Here is a 22,677-nt window from a genome sequence, read left to right as displayed (position 1 = left end):
CATAAGACCGAGAGCTTGGGTCCTGATGTCAAGACGGTGCTAAGACAGTTCTGTTCACAGGACTTAGCTACGGTCATCATACAATATCAGATAAATGGCGAGTGGAAAAACATCACAGTTGCCTCTGCTCATTTACCCTATGATACTTTGTATCCTCCACCGATGCAAGAGCTTAGGGATCTGGTGGCGTATGCAGAATCAAGTGGTCTCGAATTCTTAATAGGTTGCGATGCGAATGCTCAACATATTTGTTGGGGCAGTAGCAAATGCAATCCTAGAGGAGAGAAGCTATTTGATTTCATCACTTCAGCTGGTCTTATGACTGCAAACGTAGGGTGCGCCCCTACGTTCGTGGGATCGCGAAGACCTAACAATCTGCACCTCAAAAGTGTTAGAGTTGATTACACATTGGCGAGTGCTAGACGAGGTCTAGAATTCAATTTGACTATTGCGGGCGAACAGTCGGCAGTACAAAGACGGAACCCTAGGAAAACGGATTGGACAAAGTTCAATGAACTTCTGGCAATAAAGTACAGTTCCCTAGGCGACCGAGGATTCCTTTGCCACTGGAAGATGAATTGAAAATCCTAAGCTCCTCATTTTAGAGTGCTATGAAGAGGCTTGTCCTATTTCCCGAGGCCAAAGGTGTCAAACGATTCCTTGGTGGATCTGGGAACTGAAAACTCAGGAAATCAACCAGGCAACTTCTGAACCGTTCTTGCAAAAGTAATAAGAATGAAGACTGGTTAAATTTCAGAAACTCACAGCGCGAATATAAGGTGCTTGTTAGGCATTCGAAACGAGACTCCTTTAGAGCGTACTGTGAGAAAGGGCTTTTGACTGTGCGCCTTTTCAAAAACTTTTTGATGCCGCCAGAGTGCATGGTATTAATGATGCTTTAAGTAAGTGGATCCATGCTATGTTAACGCAGAGATTGCTGCTTGCTGAGGTAGGGGTCGATCGCTACCTGACTGCAGAAGCAACGAAGGGCTGCCCCCAAGGAGGTGTGCTTTCGCCACTTCTGTGGAGTATGTTGATCGACTCTATACTATGCGAACTGCAAAATTTCCCAACACACTCAAGCTTAAGCTGATGACGTGGCTGTGCTTGATGTTGATCGGGATCTTGGAACGGGGTGTAGGAATACACAACGTGCCGTTGATTTGATAGACAGTTGGTGCTTCAGACATGGTCTTTCAGTTAACCCAAATAAAACCAAAATGGTATTATTTACAAAAAGGAGGTAACTGGATAGATTTTGCCTCCCTGAGATGAGGGGTACTACCCTTCAACTCTCCGAAGAAGTGAAACGTCTGGGAGTCACTCTAGATTAAAAACTTCTTTGGAACAAACATGTAGAGGTAAAGATGAAACGAGTTCTCACAGCCTATGGGCTATGCAGACGGACCTTTGCCTCGACATGGGGACTCAGGCCTCATGTGGTAATGTGGATATATGTTGCTATCATTAGGCCGATGTTCGTTTATGTATCCGTAGTGTGTTGGGTTAAGGTGAGACAAAAAGGTTTTCACCGTAAACTAGACGCACTGCAAAGAACAGTGTGTCTGGGTATCACTGGTGCCATGAGCATGACATCCGGCGCAGCTCTAAATGCACTACTCAATTTGCAGCTCCTGGATATATTTATTCAAAGCACTGCGATGAGAGCAGCTTATGGACTAATTGGATTACATCTATGGGGAAACAACGGTTGTGGGGAGCATTGGAAGAGTTACTGGGTACTGACTCCAGTTCTTACAATGCCTTCCGATTCTCTTACAATACCTTCTCTCTCCCCATACATCTGTTTGGTAGAAGGTATGAAGTTGCCCTGAAGCGTAGAGAGAACTGGGAAGTCCCAGAGGTATGCGTGGCAGGATATACGGATATACTACACTGATGGCTCAAAAACAGAAGATGGCTCTGGAGCCGGAGTTTACCTCTCGAATAAAAACGACAAGTGAGCTTTTCCTTTGGGAAATATGCAAATCCTAAATCCTGGTCGGCTCACCAAATTTTTCTGCCAGAACCGAACATGCGTACTGTAAAGTTTATCCTGGTGAAAAGCGGAAGGGCTTGCAGGTGTACTGTGGGCATTTGTTAGCTGGACATATGTTCAGAATAGGAATTACTCAAGATGATACTTGTCCCTCCTATAATGAGGAAGCGGAGTCCACGGAGCATTTCCTAACTGAATGCCCCACCTATGAACACATCAGGCATCAGATCTTTGGTGCCGGTGTTTTCCAGTTGCGACGGGTAGTATCACATTGACTAATAGAAATCCTGCGATACGTTAACGAATCCGAAATATTCCAGTAGACGATTTCTAGAAATGTGATTTCAGTACCAGCTTCACACGCCCTTCAAATCACCAACTTGAGTATGAGTTCCTTGTAGAAACCCTGACAACAGAATTCGGTCTCGGTTTTAGCTTAGACGTGGAAGTTGCCTAAGCTATGTCCGGCATGTGCTTCATGATGACCTTTGCGGATGGCTTGTATTTGACACTTGTCTAGACCAAATTCTAAATTCTGAATATCACGGCTAAACATATCTGCTGTTCAGTAATAGCATACATCCTAATGTCATCTAATTACGTAGGTCGGATTTAATTTTTCATTATTTGGTAGCTATTCATTATTTAGTAGCAATATAAAACCAAGGAGGAGGACTTAACTAAAGAGTTTTTTGGCTTCTAATTGCTTGTCCTCCTTGTCGTTCCTCTGTTCAACCCCTTGATCCAATCCGACCGTCCGCCTGCTCCTCGGACAGAATGATGTTGGTATCAAGGCTGGCATTGATCGTTCCACTAATAATGTATGCAATGAATTTATAGAGAGTTGCGAAACAAGTAATCGGTCGGTGTTTACGCGATCGTACACCATGCCCCCATCTCCGCGGTGAGGAAGGGTGGAAATCTCTTCAGTCGACTAATTACCGATTGTGGACACTGGTACACTTTTTGCACCAGAAATTCTAAACCCGGTGCAGACCATTCTGCACCCCTCCAGTTCTTCGAGGTGTTAATGATTCGTTGTACAGCCTCTTCTAGACTAGTGCTTTCGGCGCGTATTCACTTAGCATGCTGGGCGGACCACCCTCAAACTCAACCCCAATATTCTTTTCATTCCATCGAAAATGCTCCGTTGATTCATCATGTACGTTGCCTTCTGAACACGTCTGGAGCACAAACACTTGAGTGTGTCCCCAAGTTCAACCAGAAACACTCGAAATGCATGGCAACAACCCCCACTCCCCTAAAATGATCACAGGCGCTGATGTGATCAGTGCAGGAGAATCTAGAGCGAAAATCACCCTGCTCTCTGTCGAACAATCTTTCGATGTATTATTGTATATTGTATAAGTTGAACGGCTAAGAACCTGGTGAAGTGCTCTTTATATCCCTTAGGCTGCTCATCATCGTGAATGCAATGAGAAATTAAAAAAACGCTTTGAGACGTCACAACTTTTTAAGAAGGCGAGTTTTAATCTGAGCTGAAGTGGGTGGACATCCCTCTTCCCCCTCCATAACCCAGCAAAATGTTCTTCATGTAGCAATATTGTTAACCCTTTTGCAAATAGAGAGTAACAATTTGTTCATAGGAATTCCACATTGATTTGATTGTTTTTTTAAATAATTATCATGAATACATAAATACATACATGTAACCCCGAGATTACTTTTCCGAGTCCAATCACTTTTTTTAAAATGAAGATGTTATCCGAAGTCGAGAAATTGAGTGATTCGATTTAATAGATTAAGTTATTATTCAATGATTATGAAGAGATTATGAGTGAGTTTACTGGAAATAAATGAACCATTTTATTTCCTCATTCATCGGAATTCGAAATATTTATCATTTTTGATGATTCAATCTTTATTATCTCCAAACTAATGGAGCGATCCAGAAGTTAATTAGAGCAAAGAAAACTTTTATAAGTGGCCGTGGTGGTTTATTAAAAGTACTTGCGACTATCAATTGCTGTTCTCCGTTGGTGTTAGATCGCTATTATAAATTTTCTAACCTTGAGTTAGGGAGAAGCTTATGGTCATTGGTCATTCACCAATTACCTAGTTACACATTTGGTGTTTACTCATCCGAAACCGATATCGTCGAACGCGTCGTCATGATCGATTGTGTTCTGCTTGTTGACATGGTGAAGCTAATGAACAGTTTCAACTCAATTCACATTTACTTGCTAAATTGTTAAAAATAGGTAATTTGTTGAAAAGTATCTATTATCATATATATAAGATATGATGTAGGGATCGGAGCTTTTGAAATTTGAAAACGCCTCTATTGATTTTCCTCAAAAATCTATTAAAATAACATTCAAGTCATAGGTTATCTAAGAACCACTGAGAACTGAGAGCACACGCTACTATGCGTGCAAAAACGGTGTATGCCTATGAATCCATAGACCATCATAATACGAAGAGTAACAGTTGTAAATTATTAAATTTTCCATATTATTCGAATAGAATTTTACACAGATTTGAAAAACACGAATATGCTTTATGGTATGAGCAAGCTGACATAGCAATCTTTGAAACGCATGCTTCATGTAACCGACTTATAAAATTCAACTCGTCGATTTCAGTTACACAAATTTGCAACGTTGTCCCATCTATAAAGCAGAAAGTTCCACGAATAAAGCATAAATTAAAAGAGATCAATGAACTACAGAATATAACACCTTTTTAACTGACCAAAATGGCTCGTAAGCGTTTTCTCAACGGAAGTGTAAAATAATTCTAATGGAATGACTATTCTTACAGTATTTAAAAAGGTAATGCAAATTGAGGAAAAATGAGGCACCATTTGGCCAGTTTAATGTATGGTTTGTGCTCTTTTTCTTAGTGCTAAAGATTGTATCAAAACTTCACGCCCCGCAAGCGTCCTAGTTTGATTATTGTGTTCACCAGTTCTACAGCAATGATAATAGTCCGCTAAAAATGTTCCCAAGCTAATTCCAGTAGCAACAATGGAGGAGCTATTATATTTAGCCCGAATGTCCGTGTAACATCTAGGCGCTTCAAGGAATAGGTGGAATAAATCTTTATTTTGCTAATAGTGCTAATAGTATTTAACATTGATCCAGAGTTCCAGCCATTCCATTGAAATACTGACTTTTTTGAGTAGTGAAAATTCACTGGTCACTTGGCTGTTTCCCGAAAAAAGCTGAATAAAAGGAATAGACATTTGTGGATTAGATGCCTGTAAATTTTGGAGCAAGGAAAGTTATTCACATTTCAAATGGATTTTAAAGTTGTCGAATAAGGTCGAAGATTGGTTTTTGGAATACGCACACACAGATCATTCTATTCGGCCATTAACATGGTGAAAAGGAATAAAGGGTTCCCTCAGGATGGTTCTTTATACTTCCCCTTTTTCAAAAATCCTGTGAATCTGAGATCTTTCCTAGGGGGTTTAAGAAGAGGATAATCGTTAAGATCTCACGGAATCATATTTACGGTATCCTTGCTATTACAAAGATAATGAAGAAAATAATTCTGGCGTGCATGAACGAACACATCAAAAGGCTGGTTTCCATTCGGGTTTCTTCACAAAAAGAAAAACATTTCACCTTTTAAGGCCTGTCTGTCTGTCTGACTGTCACAGCTGGTTTATTCGGGAAGGGCTGAACCTGTTGTTATAAAATTTGGTGGGAACATGTGATCTGTGAATCCCTTTATATATATGACAACTAGCACTATTTTGAAAGAGGGTGTAAATTTTTTTACAGGATATGGTCACGTGGGCTATCAAATCAAATTAGTACAAATCGAAGCTATTATTGATTAATTGATTTGATAAATAGGGCAAATTTTTGAAGTTTGAACGCAATTCAACTATTATTATTATTAACAAAACTATGGAAGGTCAAAATTTTGCATTTCAAATTTATTGAACTCTAAGACATGTATGGCGCCATCATAATCTAAAGTGAACTTATATGAACGGCGGGACCCATGAGGACATCTTAGTTTTCCTTTTGTAGCTTGTTTAGTTATTTGTATATCAGTGTCAATTATTCGAGGCAAACATGTTTATTTATATGTATGTTAAATGCTAATAAAACTCGCGGATAGTATCCAATGTAATAGACATGTGTGTATGTTGGTGACATTGGTTTTTCATTTGCGTACATACATATATGTATGGTTTTGTGCACGGAGTGGAAATGCGTGAAGATGCATCAGGTCAATTTGGACGCGTAGATATATACTTGTGTATGCATCGCATGCGATAATAGGCAATGTTTGTTTATTTTGGATAAATCCAAATATTTATGTCTTTGATAGGTGTCTACATATCTGTATCTACGAGTTCTGTAAAATAAGAAGGAATATTTAGCATTCTTAGTTATGTACAAATAGAAAAACTTACATAGGGAGTTTTTCATAGAAGATGAATACAAAACCTGTATGCCCACATTCCGATATGCCGATTGATTTTATATTGTTTAAAACGGTTATTGTTTTCAATATTTGATTGTCCGGTTAGTGGTTAGAGCACTACGCTGTCATACGAAAGGTCGCAGTTCAAATGCCACTGATGGCAGTGGGCTTTGTATCGTGATTTAAAGTCGAATACCAGTCAACTCGGCTGTGAATGAGTACCTGAGTGAAATCAGGATAATAATCACGAGCAAGCTTAATGGTGACCACGTAGCCTAATACAGGATACTGTAATCCTGTAGTGTACCGCTACAGTCTTGAATGAAGTGCTCTACCACACTTCAAGACCCTGATCCAATTGGGTTGTCGCGCCAACGGTTATTATTATTATGCGCAAAATAGTAGATCAATGTTTTTATCGCAGAAAATAATTTTGCAGTATAATACGTTGTTCTTCAACAAGAATCTTGCATTCAGAATATACTTCAAATTATTTAGTGCTTTATATAAAACAAAAACTTATTAAAATCGGTGCACTATCTACTTTTCGAAATTGTCAGTTTTTACAATCGTTATGGAAGTGCGAGGGCTACAAAATTGTTAATTATTTTACGGAATTTCCCCAGCCAACCGAAACATCTGAGAAAAAATTATGAAGCTACCCCTATACAGTGTCCAGGCCTGAAAATACCCCCATATCGATATATATTCAAATAGGTTTAATAATGATAATGATACTATCAAGGGAAGTTGCTTTACGTCCTAGAAGAACTATTGTGAGTCATCATTGGTTATAGTATACCTATTAACTATAGTATGTAGAACGTTTCGTTATAAAACAAGCCTATTAATGTATTAGTTAGAGGATTTGGTTAGAAAATATGCGATTAAAAACAAGCGGAGTTATCCAATGAAGCTTGAAATGTGAAATGGGAATAAACCAAGTGCAACCAAATATTGGGAAAAGTGAAGTGTAGAACAACTTTGATGAAAACAATGTGTGATTGCCAGAGAATACCTCACTCGTCGAGCATTCTAAGATAGCTTGACGCAATGATTGTCCCTTACTCCCCCTCCCTTACCCAATCCACAGCTTTTCTCAATGTGTAACCTATCGACAACGCTTTCGTTATGCTCACACATCGACTTGTATATGACCAGTATATCGACAAAATTCTTCATTTCGGGCTTCCGAGTAACAGTGGCAATTCTGCCCCCACATGGCAGAGCAGAGGGAACACTTGTGCGGAATAACTTCAAGATTTTCAACAAAACAACGAAAACAGGTCAAGCGATGTTAATGCATTAAAAGACACAAACTGTTCTACGTCCTATATACTCTGTCCGTTAATGCAAATAGGAAATGTGCGATGTCCAATTAGACCGAAAAACTTCCTCTCTAAATCCAGAGTTAGTTGGTCAATGTCTAGGACTCAGTTAGAGAGGTGGCAAATATAGGAACCTGAATTCTTCCGAAATTTTATCTTGATGCAGCATGTGAGATTTTGCGCCATCGTATGCCGGTCGTATAACAGCTATCAGTTTCTCCGGAACTATTATATTTCCTAGGTAAAACATACCAGATGCACTATTTGTTGAGGTTGTCGAAAGCCTTCTCAAAATCGATGAAGGAACGTGAATGCGAACTCCACACACTATACCACAGTGCTCCTAAGACCTTCAATGTGTACAGGGGGATCCAGAGCGGAAAACAGCCTGATATCTGTCCTAACCTTTTTTTCTAGTTCATATTACTAAAAACTGGTGCACACGGTTTAGCCAAAAACCTGTTTAAAACAATTTACTTATATACGAATATGTACCTCTCATCAAATAAGAAAGTACCAATGCCAGAGAATTCATCTTTAAAAATAGGGATGCCGTCGCATCATATTCTTCAAGCACGTCATCACTATAATCACAAGGTAATTTTCGCACGGAAGGCATAATTGTTATGTTCTGGTATTATTGAATTTTAAAACTTCCATTATTTAATCAACATCTTATCAACTGGGGACAACAATTACATTTATAGCTGATAGTCCACATTATCGTGTTATCTATCAAATCGAGTAACACTTAGGAAAATGAAAATATTAAAGCACTGATGACATTGGAAATGTGAACCAGATATTGTTTTTATCAGTATCAAGTGAACCCATCAATCAATTTTCTGATATGGGACGAAACTGCTCTAGCAAAGTTCACTGCTCACGAAAGCCACTGAAATAAAAAGAAATCAAATATTCAGGTAGTGATGCAACATAATAAATCTGACTCCAAATAAATCTGACTCCAAATTTCCAACCTTTTAAAGGAATAAAACCTATGCTTAGACGACAGCTCCCCAACCAGTTTTGAATTTCCGTATCAGGACAAAGCCTAATTACAGTCACTAAAGCTTTTCTTTTGTTAGTTTTGTTCTTGAAAGAAGTCTTGCACATCTATGAACAAGTCGGGAAACCGGAAGCTGGACGCTTCAGGTACGAAAGGTTTTGTGTATTTAGTACGTAGCACGTAATATATCCATATATTATGTGAGAGTATCCACTTTCGGGTGATATTGACATTCATAGTCTTCAATTTTCAAAGAAGCAACAAATTTGAGGTATTATAACTTAAGTAATAGTGCGATTTCCACCAAACTTGGTAAGATGATGCTCTATATCACTGCAAAATTTCATGCTACTAGGATGAACTTAAGGGGGGTTTCTAACCAATTACAAAAAATTGTAGTAATATACTATTATTAGCTTTATTTGAACAGATATCGTCATGGAGGCTATTTCAGAGCTTAGGCACCATATAGTGGCAGCATCTTGATTTTTTCAGATTTTTCGTAGTTTGGTAGTTTCTGAGAATGGGTCCATTAAACACATTATCAATTTCGACCCCCCGCACTGCGCACCTTTCCAACAAGTGTCAAAACACCGGCTTCGGAAAGTACTAACCTTTAATTTGATATCCCACATAACTATATTTGGTAAAAAAAATTGTACACTCTTTTGGATGTATCCCCTTAAATTCGTCCCCGAGCAAAATGCGACAGACAGACAGACAGATGGTAAACCGATTTTTTGTTTTACACAAAACCTGAAAAAGAGGTGGCCGTAAATAGATGACATATTGACAACACAGACAAATCCATGCGAACTTTGCTAGGCATACCAGGATTACCGACGAACCGAACGCACTGGAGCTACGTGGCGGAGAACAGTTAAGGGGAAGTACAAGCTGCTGGAAAGTCCTGGAGGAGTTGGAACAAATTGCTAGGAGCCGGTAACGATTGTACGAAGGAATGGTTGGTGCGTTACGCCCCACAGGAGTTATGGCATGTAAATACATATATGTATAAATTTCGATGGGAATAAGACATATATGTAAACATCATATCATATGTTTCATCAAATTGATTGTGATGAATACCAGGAAGAAACCATCCATTTTCAATATTACCTATAATAACACCTGACGCGCACAACAATAAATTTAAAGTACATCTTCCATAGGAGGAAGGAGGTGACCTCCACTTCACATCGCCATTGACATTTCTAGTAAAATTTGCTTTACAATGTGAAGCGAGAAATTTTTCCTAACATTTAACCGGAAATTCAATGTTTCCCCAACAATAGAGCGCGCGGAGCGTGTTCTCCCCAACAATTGAAATTGGAAGGAAATGTGTATGATGAACGGCAGGAGGCGCCAGATTCCCTACTTCATCTTCTCCCCATATATTTAAAGAAGTGCCTGAATTGATATTATAAATCGGCAACTTTACAACCTAATCGAAACCGTTTTTCTCTTTCAAAACTTAACTCATATATGTACATATATTAGCTGCTTTCAGAATCCATTGTTAATGATGGTTTGGGACTTGAGCGATTTTACCGCAGACATACCCTTAAAAGGTAGTAAATTTCGTTCTTATAGCATTAAAACTGATTACCTTAATTTTACCTGAAATTCACAGGTTTCGTCGCGAATCCACTTTCGCAAACACTTAACGATGATAGATTCCTTGCTAGTAAATCGTCCAGGGTATAGCGATTAGTGGCATCTAGGTTACTGTCGACAGAAACAACGCTACCTGGATAAACAAACTGCTTATCTATGATGATGATAATCTATCCATTAATGCAAATAGGGAAAGTAAAATAAAATAAACTGACGTCACTCAAATGTAAAGAATCCGCAGATACCTTGTAACAGACTTTCCGAGGTATCTTTGTCTGAGATCTAGAGAATGCGAGCAGCTACATAAGAAATACAGAGCGGTCTCCTCCTCTACCATCGGAATACTTCTTTAGCGTAGAGCACTCCAGAAATTATCTGCTTGTGCCATCGAAAGATTTTTCAATATAATTAAAACGCAGGTAATGCGGGGATCTAAACTCCCATCATTGTTTCCCTACCCAACAACCCAGGAGGATAAAAAACACAAACTAGCACGCTTCTGGTGAATCAAGCTTTCGAGATGTTTCTAGTTTGCTCGAGTGTTATACGGAGTAAACAGCACCCTTTTAATCATTCCACTAGATACGAATGTCCTCTCAGACCTCATTTCAATCAGCTAATTCTTAAAAAGGTTCTAGTTCCCATGATTTCATAGTGCACGGGTATAGCAGATTTACTGCGTTGCATGGAAATCCTATAAGTGAAAATCAGACCAGTCGGCCGTACGTCGTTTGAAGCTGTTAATAAGCGAAGTTATTTTATTTTTGCTGGAACATCCCAAGTGATGAGATATCTTAGAATCCCTCCCGCCGTTTATGTTCGGTAATAAATAGAATTTGTGTGCCCAATATTTTATTCTCATTTAAACTGTGATGAAATATAAAATATATATATTATATATAAAAGTTATTGAGGAACTGACGGGCAAAATCAGACAAGTCCAATTTTTCTGTCTGTTGTAGGTCTATTTATCGCAACCGCAAACTAGAACGAAATTTGGTGAAAGCATGTGGTCCGTGTAGTCATTTGTATACAATGAGTAGCATGACTTTTTATTGAGTTTAAGGATGAAGGAAAAGCAAGGTTGTAAATTTGTTTTCTCAACATATGATCATGTGAGGTGAGAAATGAAAGGACTTCATTAGTATTTTGCGGAACTGACCCAAGGCACTCGGACCCAAAATCGATATACCATAAACTGTAGGAGGTCTCGTTCTCCGAACTTACATATACCGGTTCTTGCGCCGGTGTCCTGTATAGGCCTGCCTGAATAGGTAACTTCCTTCCTCTCTAATTACCTTTCGGCCTGCTATACCATATTTCTAATTAAGCATGAAAGAACAATTTACTCCCTCAGTGTAAACGAAGTCGGCTAAATTTTCACCTAATATTCCAAACTTTGTACATCTAATGTGTTTTTCTGCAACTTCAAAAGTACTGTTTGATGATTTCGATGTTTCGCTCTTCTGAGTAAATATTATGTTTTAAACAAGGTAAAGAAAATTTTATTGAAATAAATCTTAGAAAAATTTAGGTTTACACAGTTCTTCTATACAGTCCTTCAATTAACCTTTGGCTGCACCTTTATGTCGACACGCACGAAGGATACATATTATCTAACGTAAAAAATTTCTTATTAAGTAATTGTACGCGCTCCATTTTCATCAGCTACACAATTTACTACCCAAACATTCTTAGAGAGCTATAAATTGGAAAAATTGGAACAAGTCAGGAAACCGAATTACATGATTATATATGGTGAAAAAAAATCTTCTCTTAAATTGATTAACTCACTATATACATAAGTGTTCACAGTTCCCATCTTTCCATCAAATTTGGTGTCAATGGCGTTTCCGAGAAAAATGCATGTGACAGACAGACAGACGGACAGAAGATAGATCGACAGTAAACCGATTTTAATGGGGTTTTGTTTTACACAAAACCTCAAAAGCCCCCTACAATACAAGCTAGTCGCGGCACGAAAACAATCAGATAATAATTCTCTATCAAAAAGTTAAAATTTTCTTCAGACCAATGTAATGAAAGTTATGGTGCAAGATTTATCAATGTCGAAATTCTATATAGTAAATGACCCTATCATCTACTGACACCCTAATATTATGTATGGGACAAAATGTTGACGAGGGCGGTGGCCGAGGTCGTTGAGCGCCAGCCTCTCGATCTCATTACCCCAGTTTTGAATCCCGGTCGTCTTTGATGTTTGTCCTCGTATTCGTTGTCTTGCTGCTGCAGGCTTATCACTTGGCCAGCATTAAGTGTGATGATAATGAAACTGAAGCATGGTCTCATTGAAACCTACAACCTCGTGGATGCTCTACACTCCACAAAGGAATGAACAGGAGAAATGTGTTGATCTAATATGTAACATCGAATGTTCTTAATAAACCAATTACAATTCCTTGACAATTTAGACCCATTTAGCTGCTTTCTTTTCAATAAAACTTAAGAGAACGTGCCACATACTATGTATGTTGGTACATGACTTACACACCTGATAATGATCAAATCAAAATAAAGTTCACACAATCAATGTTACCCTCAACTAATCAGGAAATTTCTAATTTAAATTGCATTACGGAGCCACATGAACAAAACATCAACAAAGTCTAGGCTACGCAACTTTTAGCGTGTGCCCCTTTGATGAATGTCGACTATGACGATGACAACAATTTGATATAGCGAAGTCTTTGAAAAAAATGTCCACAAACAAGTTGCTGTTAATTATTCATAATAATCGCATCCAGCATGAGATTGTGTCGTAATAGACTAATCAATGCAAAAAATCATCGAGTTCGGGATAACAATGCACATTCAGATTAGATTTCTGGTAGTTTGCCGCAAAACACTACAAGTAAACATATAAACATTAACTTACGTAAAGCTATTGTAGTCACCGTTGATAGTCACATTCATATATTTAAGACTGATTGCATATTATGCATATTAAATCGTAACCATTTAAAATGTCCTTATAAGAACTTTTGAGTGAAAAGATTCGAGTCTATTCAATAAAACACACAATGAATAAAAAAACAAAGCATCCTTTTCAGAAGCATGCACGATTTCAAGCTGTGACAATATGTGCCGCCAACGATTATTATTATTATTATTAATGAGAGCAGACCATAGAACGTTGAAAGAGTTATTGGAAGGGCTGAATCCAGTTTTTGTAACACCTTCTGATTCTTAGATTCCCATACATTTGTTTAGTAGAAAATAGGAAGTTATCCTCAATGATTAGACTCCATTTCTAGATTCAACACGCTGGAACCACTCTGGGTAGATACTACGTGTCCATCCTGTAATGAGAAAGCGGAACATTTTCTGTGTGAGTGCCGATGCGGCAGACATCAGATCTTTGAAGCTGATGTGCTCCAGCTGCACCGGGTAGCATCATATCCATCAACGAAAATCCAAACGACGATTTGTAGTAAAAACGATGGTTTTGACAGAAATGCTAAAATTTCATATAATTACTTATAAAAGGGAATTACTTATAAACTTATAAAAAGGACGATTGCTATACCCAATAGAATTAAGTTCAATGAATTATCAGCCGATTTCTGACAGACTTCTAACTGCCAGATTCCGATCCTGGCTAAGGAGCATCACAATTGTACAATGCTGCACACCATCGCAGACTTCCGATATAGTGGGAAAGTAAGATTTCTACGAGCAATTAAACACAGTTCAAGGGAGGCTTCCTAAAGGTGACATTGTGATCATGATGAATGATAAGAATGCCAAGTAGATTTTTGACAACACCTTTCTCGAACAAGAAATGGGGAAACACAGTCTTGACTACCGCAATGGTAATGGTGAGAGGTTCGTGGATTTTTGCAATGTCCGCCGCCTCACATGGTTCGAGCACAGAGGCTACCATAAGGTCAGTTGGGTTTCAACTGCCAAACACCGTACGAGCAATCAGATTGACCACTTTGCGATCAACAGTAGATTTAGGAGCTGTCTCCTAGATGTGATTAACAAGAGAGGCGCTGAAATCCGCTTCGAAAGGAATCACCATTTGATGGTTGCTTATCTTCGCCTGCGATTTGCGTCCGACACTTTTCAGAGGGTTGAGGAGCTGCGATCGCCTAAGTTCAACATCGACCGCTTGTATTATCCAATTTTCGCTCGACAGCGGGAGAGCTGTCTTGCTGATTGGACGACAGATGTACTGAAGAATATCAAGGAGCATTGGGCCGCCATCAAAAATTGTCTTTTTTCGGGTACTACACAGGTCGTCGGCCACGTCCCGGAAGAGCATCATAAGATCTGGCTAACTGCGGAATCATGGAAGTGGATCGATGAACGGAAGGGAAGGAGTTAAAGGCTCTATTGACCGCTAGAAGTGGTGACGGGCATGACGCGCTCAAATTCCGATACCGAGTGAAATTACGAGGAGTTCAACGTAGGGTACACCGTTGGAAGCGGAAAATGCCACAGATCGCAGTGACTTCAGAAATGTATACCGCTTCACGAAAGAGCTTCCATATGGTCGCAAATCTTTCGATGGTCCTGTGCAGGACGTCAACGGTCGGCTTCTCATCCACGATGATGAACAAACAAAACTTCACCACGGTTCTTAACCGTATCACATGCGGTGGAGTTCCCCTCTCTTGTCGATGAAATGGATAGTAACCGTAGCATGCGGGTATGGACTGTTCCTCCAAGCAGAAGGGAAATCATTTCTGCCATCAATGTACTCAACGGAGTAAAGCCGCTGGGCTTGACGGTCTCCCCGCAGAGTTATTTATCGATGCACCTGCAGTTTCTATAGATCTGTTGCTTCTACTCGTACACGGAAGTCTTGGGAATCCAAGACCTTTCCCAGAAAGTGGAAGAAAGGGTCGTTAGATCTCAAAGAAGGAGATTCGTTTTGAGTGTGAAAATTGGAGGGGTATCTGCATGCTCCCTGCTGTTGCAAAGATTTTAGTTCGAATAATCCTGGAACTCATCAAAGAACACCGTGAAAGCTTGATTGACAGAGAACTGGCTGTTTCCAGCTCCAGATGCTCCTGCATTGACCACATCAACACACTACCGATCATTTTGCAACAGTGCACTGCACCTGCACTACCGATCATTTTGGAACAGTTCGCGGAGTTTAGATCTTTGCCGCGCCTGCTCTTTTCCGATTTCAAGAAAGCTTTCGATAGCGTGAACAGGGAGTGTATCTAGAGTGCCCCACGTAAGAGGGGCTTTCCGAAGAAGTTTACGAACGAGATATGATGGCGCAAAATGTGACGTGCTACACCGAGGTAAAATCTCGGAGGATTTTGATGTGCAAAGCGAAGTCCGCCAGGGGTGCATCTTGTCACCGATATTACTTCTTCTTGTTATAAGTGACGTTCTTCAAGCTGCCTTGTTCAAAGGACGTGGAAAAATTCAATGGACGATGACATCTTTTCTCAAACACTTCGACTATTCTCATGATACCTGCTTGCTCTCTCAGCTCTGTCACCGGGTCATGGACCTTGGCCAAATCGCTTTGGGTTTGAAAAGAGGGGTAAGTAGTGTTGGAGTGAAGATAAACACCAACACCCCACACTTTCCTTATCTGCATTAATAGGCAGAACATCCATGGATGTTACCCGGTGCAATAACAGCCCTACATTCACTTTAGCACTTTCTAAAATCAGGATACGCTTTTATCTCAACACCAAGATGTTCTGTGCTGATGCTCTTTCTGTGCGAACATCAGGATACGCTTTTATCTCAACACCAAGATGTTCTGCGCTGGTACTCTTTCTGTGTTGCTATATGGGAGTAACACGTGGAAAGTGAACTCCACTGTTACCAAAAAGCTCCAAGCTTTCGGCAACACCTATCTGCGTTTATCATCGAATTGCGCTGGTCTGACACTATCTCAAACGGAAAACTTGGTCAGCACACAGGCCTGCTACTCGTACACACTGGTCTTACAGAAGTGGCAGTGGATAGGCCACACATAAGGAGGGGCGATGATTGCATTGCGGGTTACGACATGCAGTGGTATCCACTCTCTCAAGATTGCTAACGAGTGAATGATTTCTCAGGTAACCGCGAACGATGGCGTGCAGGTGTGGTTGTGTGGTACCAAGGAGTGAATGGCAACCATATTATTTGAGCAGATATTAGAATGCGACATATTGTAAGGCGTAGATTTCATATAAAGGCATAGCGCTGAATTTTTTCAAATTTTTGAATTAGGTAGTTTCCGAAAATGAGCCATGTCTCACTTTAAATTTGCACATGATGACCGCTTACTCGGCAATTTTCCAATTCACGTCGAAACTAAAGCCTGCTTGTGAAACCACTGGGACATTTTATTTGCAACTCCACACGGGTGCATTTAGTGGAAAAAAATGTTTACACCACGCTTTGCTTGTATAGGCCAAACCCTCTTGAAACTCCACGTAAATTTATGTCATGTGTAAGCATGCGATTTGATAGTTCAGATATGTTCCCTAAAGTTCGTTTGAGTCGGTGCAGCCGTTTTGGATAAAAGTGGGTGTAACAAACATGTAGTAATAATAATTTTAATAAGGTTTTGTTTTACACAAAGCCTTAAAAACGCAATAACTGATGAACAGTTTTTTAAATTCTCGGATAAAATCTGTCAATCTGGTCAGTAGTGATGTACTGACGCCATAGTGATTGTAACGCTAATAGACTGGTGACAAACTGATCGTATAGTAAATGTCTAAGATAACAATGCTATCCTTCACCGAATAATATCTTTCGTACATTTTATGGAATGATTAGCCCGTTCAAAAGAATATTCAGAATACATATAAGCAGTGAAGGCACGAATTTGTTTATCATTCAGCATGAAGAATCAAGAGTCGGGGGATGGAAGGATAAAAAAGACACCAGGCACATTCCACAAGCTATTTCTTCACCTACATAAGCAAATTCTTACCTCGTAAATTATTGTTTTGATAAAGCTGGAATACAACACAATCACAATTGATGATACGGAACGGATTTGATAACGTTTTTTAAACGGAAGTGCATTTTAATCACCTTCGCACCACGTTTTGGCTCAGGAAATTTGAATCAATGAAATACCGAATACCTGGAAAACGAGATATTTGAATGCAACGGGTACCCAATTCAAACAAATTCCGTCAGTTCGCACAACTTCGCAGGATGTTTTCACAAAACACTAAATACATGGCACACCACTAAGACCGTAGAATTTCATAATTAGAATACTTAATGCAGGGGCGAAATTAACACCCCCGACAACCACCCCAAGCTAGCCTGGATTTGATTTTCGTCTGCACTTCAAACTTCTCGAAAAAAACTGAGCTCATCTGAGATTGTGCTCCAAAACGCGACAATCTCCAGGCGAAGTACTTCACTAATTTTACCGTGTTGGGATAGTAGTTGCGCGCGCACTTGCTCCGAAACAATATTTCAATTTAGATCAATTGAATGAATCTCATCACACTGCCAACACCGGGTTCCAACTGAATTTGAAACTACACAATGATTGTCGTAGGGGACCAGATCGTCGATATTCTTCGGTTCACCAGCTTTCTGGCTCTGGAGCAGCCATGTCTAATATTCTCCGGGAAATAACGTTGCAATGTTTGGAAAGACGATACTGTTATTAACGTTCGAATAGTAACGCAACTGTTATTTCAAGATTCCCCGGACAGCGACTTTCGGAACGCGGCAGTCTGTTATCTGATATTTTAAAATATTTATTGTTCACTTCTTATCACTGCTGATATTACGAGAAGAGACTGTTCGTATATATTACAAAATTCGAAATTACAGTCCCATTGTTTTCTGCATTTCTAATACTCTGAACAAAACCCATTCACGACATATTGCACCCCTTATATCCTTCCTTGCACACATTCCACTTCAAGCATTTTCAAGGTAGACTGTAAACAGTTTGAGACCAGAGGATCCTTTGTAGTTACTTTATGACGAGTAACGTTCGAATAAATTTTCCATAGACCGCAGGATTCTTGGAAAAATTCTTAAGGGCTTAGCTAATAAGGTGATGGATAGAAATGAACAATAAAAAATGATAATAGAGTTTTATAAGACAACAACTAACCAACTCACTGAAAGAAATCTAAAATTGGTCAGAATAAATAGCAGAGCTTGATTTAAATTAGGGGTCCTCAGTTTGGTTAAATAGATGGAGAAGAATAATTATTATGATCTGATGAGGCCACCCCAACCTCGTTTGAGAAAGAAGGAGGAACGAACCACTATAGTCTGAATGGCTGTGTAATATCCAGGCACCTTAGGAAGCAGGTGGGGCCCTCAATACTATTCGTCATTAATTTATTGCGTCTTACTTCACTGACCCCATCTGGTATGCTCTATGACAACTCTTAATGCCAGAAGAACTCGTGCACTGGGTTCAATTGCTCTATCATGATCCGAAAAGTGAAGTTCGAAGTGTGCCGGGTGTATCAAAACCGCTTCTGTCGGTGTTCATAACTGAATTTTGGAGGCCGATCCCCATGAAACAGGTACACTCACTGTCAGGGGCAGTGACCTGCCCAGAACTAAGCGATTTAAATATCTCGGGTCAATGCTATCAGTCAATCGAGAACTGAGTTATGAAATTGGTTCACGCATTAACGCAACCTGAATGAAGTAGCGTTCCACAACTGGTGTTCTTTGTGATCGACGTATCAACGAACGTCTCAAATCTAAAATTTATCGCAATGTCTTCCGTCCTGTCGCCCTCTGTGGTTCTAAGTATTGGCCGATTATAAAAGACAATGAACGGCGTCTTGGGAACACGTTTTGATCACATCCGAAATGAAGATATCCGCAATCGATATGGGGTTGCACCGGTCGTGGAAAACTGCGATAGAGGCGTCTTCGACGGTATGGTGTGCGTAATTCGTGCTAACGAGAATTTACTTGCAAAGATTGGTGTGAACATTGAAGTAAGCGACTAAAAGGCAGGCCGAAACAACGATCGCTTGATAAGCTGGATGGAGATTTAAAAGCCTCGCGATTGCATCGATTACGATGAGTCGATCTCGCTTGTAAACGAGGCAAGGCTGAAGAAAAAGAAGAAGAACACATGCCAGAGAACAGTGAAGGAGGAGTGCGAGCGCCTAAGCGTATTTGAGCAAACCGTGAACGATGACCATAGGCGAAGGTGGCGCACTAAGCCTCCATTAAGGGGTAAATGGAATCATATACATCATCATCATCATCATCATCAACGGCGTAACAACCGGTATCCGGTCTAGGCCTGCCTTAATAAGGAACTCCAGACACCCCGGTTTTGCGCCGAGGTCCACCAATTCGATATCCCTAAAAGCTGTCTGGCGTCCTGACCTACACCATCGCTCCATCTTAGGCAGGGTCTGCCTCGTTTTCTTTTTCTACCATTGATATTGCCCTTATAGACTTTCCGGGCTGGATCATCCTCATCCATACGGATTAAGTGACCCGCCCACCGTAACCTATTGAGCCGGATTTTATCCACAACCGGACGGTCGTGGTATCGCTCATACATTTGGTCGTTATGTAGACTACGGAATCGTCCATCCTCATGTAGGGAGCCAAAAATTCTTCGGAGGATTCTTCTCTCGAACGCAGCCAAGAGCTCGCAAGTCTTTTTGCTAAGAACCCAAGTTTCTGAGGAATACATGAGGACTGGCAACATCATTGTCTTGTACAGTAAGAGCTTGACCCTATGGTGAGACGTTTCGAGCGGAACAGTTTTTGTAAGCTGAAATAGACTCTGTTGGCTGACAACAACCGTGCGCGGATTTCCTCATCGTAGCTGTTACCGGTTGTGATTTTCGAACCTAGATAGGAGAAATTATCAACGGAATCATATACATACATATATAAATTAAAATAGATAACTCTTTCCTTAAGGATTAATATTTTAAATGATCTGGAGAGCACTCCACCCTCTCCAATGTAAGGTACCATATATTATAGCAATTTGGCAAGCCTATCAGTAAAAAATTGCAATTGAATATTTTAAGCATTAGGTTTTTAAGTCTCAACAAATCCTTAAAATAAATTTAAATATACAGGTAAATATTAGTTTTTAGCTGATCTTAGCGTGTTAGTGACATTAAAGTGCTACGCATTCAAATATTGCATTTACCTTTGGTACGCTTAGTATTTTATAGAATGGCACAACACATTGTTTGAACAGATATTAGAACGGTTGATATTTTATTGAATTTATACCAAACTCGCCGATTCAGTAGCAAGGGAGCACTACCCCCACCACCAAGAAGGTGATCCAGCTTGAAGCTGAACTTAGCGATGTCGTTTCAAAATGATGGCTCGTGAAGTACACCATTATTTAGACCTAAGGCACCCCCAGAGATAGATTGGTCAAGTTCTTCCAATTTGGTGGCCTTCCAGGTCTCCAGACTTGATTTCGCCAATTTTCTTACATAATCAAAAACCAAAAAATAATGTCGGTCTATTAAGTCTGCAAATAACTAACGCGGCCCAAGAACTGAATGTCGCAAGATGGATAGAGAAGTTATTTTTAAGACCTGCCTGCATTTGCGTTGGTGGTAGGTAATTCGAACATGTTATTTAATTTTTGTTAAGTTAAATGAAAACTGTACTTAGACATGATACAATTTGTTTGATTTTTTAAAATGATCTCTTGAAATAGATTACGTTTACTTTTTACTGTAAGTCATTACCACCAAATTGTTTATTATAACAATGTATTCTTTGTTTAGTAAAATGGTGGTCTTTCGTTGATATTGCATGGTTTTGAAAACTATATTAAATGAGCAAACTTTTCGAGTCACTACCCAAGTTAGCTCAGTAATTTTTTTTACGGTATGAGGGTTCGAACTTTAGGGATCGAAAATAAAAAAATGTCAAATTTCAGTTTAAAACAGATTTGAATGATGACTTGAATGCTGCCATTTGATTAATGGAATGGCTAATCAGTATAGAGAAACTGAAATCAGAATCTAAGAATATGGACTTTTTTAAGAGTGACATTCGTAAATCAGGTTCAAGAGGAACATTTTAACAAATTCCATTAAATTGCCATTATCTCGAAAACTATCAACATTTTATCTGAGTGTAATTATGCGGTGTTTCCAGCGATTAATTATTTGAAATAATAAAAAACTTGTCTTTTCTTTTTCGCTGGTGTAGATATTTATTCTTGCAAATACCGATATTTCGACAACCACTTGTTCCCTTCATCAGTCTGTTGGATGCTTGTGAGTTGCTGTACCAGCCCTTAAAGTATTATATTTGACTTTTGAGACGCCCTACATGCACTTGATTGATGATTGATATATTGAAGGATCTCGTCAGGTAGGCAGTGTTATTGCACCATCTTAACCTGTGTTTGATTATTCAATATGAAGTCTTTTCAAGGTATTATGTAAAAGAAAACCTTATTAAAATCGGGTTATTGGCCGTCTGTCTGTCTGTTGGTCACACGAAATTTTGTTCAAAAACGGTTATACCGATAGACACCAAATTTGGAGGAAAGGTGAAAACTATGAACGCTCACGCATAGAGTGAGTTACATCGTTGAATTTTTTTCCCCAAATATAGTCTTGTGGGGTATCAAATGAAAGGTATCGGTCAGTATTTTTCAAAGCTGGTCTCAGTTTTGACATTTGATTCGCAAGGCGGAAGGCAGGCGCTGAAAAGTGGTAATTTCTTTCACGTACCCATTCTCAGAACCTACCGAACCGAAAAGGCTAAAAAAAATCACAAAACAGCCACTATACACTGCCTACTCTCCGATATATCCACCATATCAAATAAAGTTCATAATAGGATTAGCAATTGAAAACCGCCCTTAAATCCTAGGATGAAGTAAATAATATAGGCTATAACATAGAATATAGTCCTACTAAGTTTAGTAGAAATCGCACTGTTATTAACAAATCTATAATAGGTCAAAGTTGACGCTTCAGTGAAAATTCTAAGTGTTTGAATGTTAGTACCAAGCGAGAATGAATATTCCGACATAATATGACATTACGTGGTAGGTACTAATGTGACAGATATTAGCTCAAATATTTGTATATAAGAAATACACAAAACCTTTCATACCTTAAGCGGTTTCCCAACTTGTTCCTAGAAATATTTGTGTTCGATAGCTTGGTGGAGCTGGCTTTGCATCAAGATCGATACATCGAATCTTCATGTGTAAGGATGCTCTTTATGTAAAAACCTGTTGAAATATGCTTTCCTACCTACTTCTATTAGATAAAAAACTATTAATATTTTCCTCCATCGTTTTGCTTTTCGATGAGTCTCTGGGGTACACCCTTTTTTAAGTCGGAATTATATTGAGAACGATTTGT

General features: G+C 39.3%; 1 protein-coding gene across 2 annotated transcripts in view; it reads right to left on the bottom strand.

Annotated features, from left to right (window-relative positions):
* The window catches only part of LOC119659887 (leucine-rich repeat and immunoglobulin-like domain-containing nogo receptor-interacting protein 1), a 40,256-nt gene extending 22,309 nt beyond the window's left edge, over positions 1-17,947 (bottom strand). The window contains exons 1-2 of one of the 2 annotated variants that reach the window (XM_038068243.1): positions 17,505-17,947; positions 17,286-17,441 (exon numbers count right to left, since the gene is read on the bottom strand). The gene's annotated coding sequence lies outside the window, so the exon portion shown is untranslated. The remainder of the gene's footprint in view (positions 1-17,285; positions 17,442-17,504) is intronic. The other variant, XM_038068324.1, reaches the window with a different exon arrangement.
* Between the last annotated feature and the right edge of the window lie 4,730 nt (positions 17,948-22,677).

Source organism: Hermetia illucens, chromosome 1, assembly GCF_905115235.1.
Source record: "Hermetia illucens chromosome 1, iHerIll2.2.curated.20191125, whole genome shotgun sequence".
Lineage (NCBI taxonomy): Eukaryota > Metazoa > Arthropoda > Insecta > Diptera > Stratiomyidae > Hermetia > Hermetia illucens.
This window is presented reverse-complemented; position numbering and strand designations above follow the sequence as displayed.